The sequence below is a fragment of the Limulus polyphemus genome, unplaced genomic scaffold (genome assembly GCF_000517525.1).
Source record: "Limulus polyphemus unplaced genomic scaffold, Limulus_polyphemus-2.1.2 Scaffold1713, whole genome shotgun sequence".
Classification (NCBI taxonomy): Eukaryota; Metazoa; Arthropoda; class Merostomata; order Xiphosura; family Limulidae; genus Limulus; species Limulus polyphemus.
Window position 1 is genome coordinate 138,167 of NW_013667323.1, and position 1,632 is coordinate 139,798.

The window sequence follows — 1,632 nt, forward strand, 5'->3', positions numbered from 1 at the left end:
TGTATTAAAAGACCTACCAGCCACTATCCATCTGCTGAGACTGCCAAGGCGCATGTACGGTACAGCAGGCTCAAAATGTTTAGTTTTGATTAAATAATAAATAAAATACTTTCCGTAAGATATAAAGATCTAAGTTTATTTTGTAACGTAGCAACTGTTAGATCAATCAATATATATATAATAAAATTTGACTTGAAAAACTTGCACCTAACCAATCAGCCAGCTTGCAAAAATGAAATAACACAAAATACTTAGACACTGAAACAAGAAAAATCAGTAAATTGGTTTGATTGGTTTTGAATTTCGCACAAAGCTACCTGAGGACTATCTGCGCTAGCCGTTCCTAATTCAGCAGTAATATACTAGAGGGAAGATAGCTAGTCAATACCACTCGCTGCTAACTCTTGGGCTATTCTTTTACCAACTAATAGTGGAATTGACTCTAACATTATAACGCCTCCACGACTGAAAGGGCGAGCATGTTCGGCGACGGGAATTCGAACCCACGACCCACAGATTAGGAGTCGAGCACCCTAGCCACCTCGCCATAAAAGCAATAGAATTTTGTTAAAAATCAGGACAAATATTCAGAACTATAGCCTGTATAGATACTATATTCTTCCACGTTCAAAACATCTTGCCATTAGTGGCACAGCGGTATGTCTGTGGACTTACAACGCTAGAAACCGGGTTTCGATACCCGTGGTGAGCAGAGCACAGATAGTCCATTGCGTAGATTTGCGCTTAACTAAGAAACAAACAAAAAGTTTTCTTCCTTTCTTTTAAGCATTGTATGTCATAAAGGGCAAAATGAAAACAAACCAAAATTTAAATCTTGAGATTATTAAATTTTTAAAGATATTTCATTAAGTTAAGATAGAGAATAAAACTGAATCATGTTAATGATTCAAATAAAACATTTGAATTTTATATTTTTCATAACAAATGAATTAAAGCGATCCAGATGCTATAATTAAAGGAACGAAGAGAATGAAAGTATATAGATATGCTAAGTTAGGAGATTTGTGGAAAATTCAGTTTTAGATTTATTCATTTCGAACTTCTAAATGAAACGGCGAACAAAGAAGTTTATTAGCCGCCGAAATCTAATAATCAAACGTTAGAGAAAAAAAGTCAAACTCAATTTCAACCATAAAGTTAACACAATAGGAATAATTAATCTGTAAGAATGTGAAATGCACGGACCACAAAACATAATTTTTCTCATTCCTAGTTAAAGTCATGCTTTAACTATTGTTCAAGTGTGGTGTTTTGAGAATGTTTTTTTATATTTAGTGCTTAAGGGTATACTACAGCTGCACAATTTATTACTGTCGTTCTAACAGTTACACAATGCCCGTTGTGTAGGTTGTCCATTAATAATAATTTCTTGTGCTGTGGGCAGAGAAACGACTGGTTCTAATAAGCTGGAATTAAACAAGATCAGTGGTGCCTCAAACCAATTGGCAAAGGTTTATTAGATAGCTAGTGATATTAACAAACCGAAAAGGAATTTAAATGTGTAATATTTTAACATTTTCTCGTGCTTCCTCCTCATGTTTTACTATTGTAAAGGCCCGGCATGGCCAGGTGGTTAGGGCGCTCGACTCGCAATCAGAGGGTCGCGGGTTC

General features: G+C 35.4%; 1 protein-coding gene across 4 annotated transcripts in view; it reads left to right on the plus strand.

Moving 5' to 3' along the window:
* Positions 1 to 1,632, plus strand: part of LOC106464665 (zinc finger protein 423 homolog) — an 89,758-nt gene that overhangs the window by 82,871 nt on the left and 5,255 nt on the right. The gene's annotated exons all lie outside the window — the stretch shown is intronic.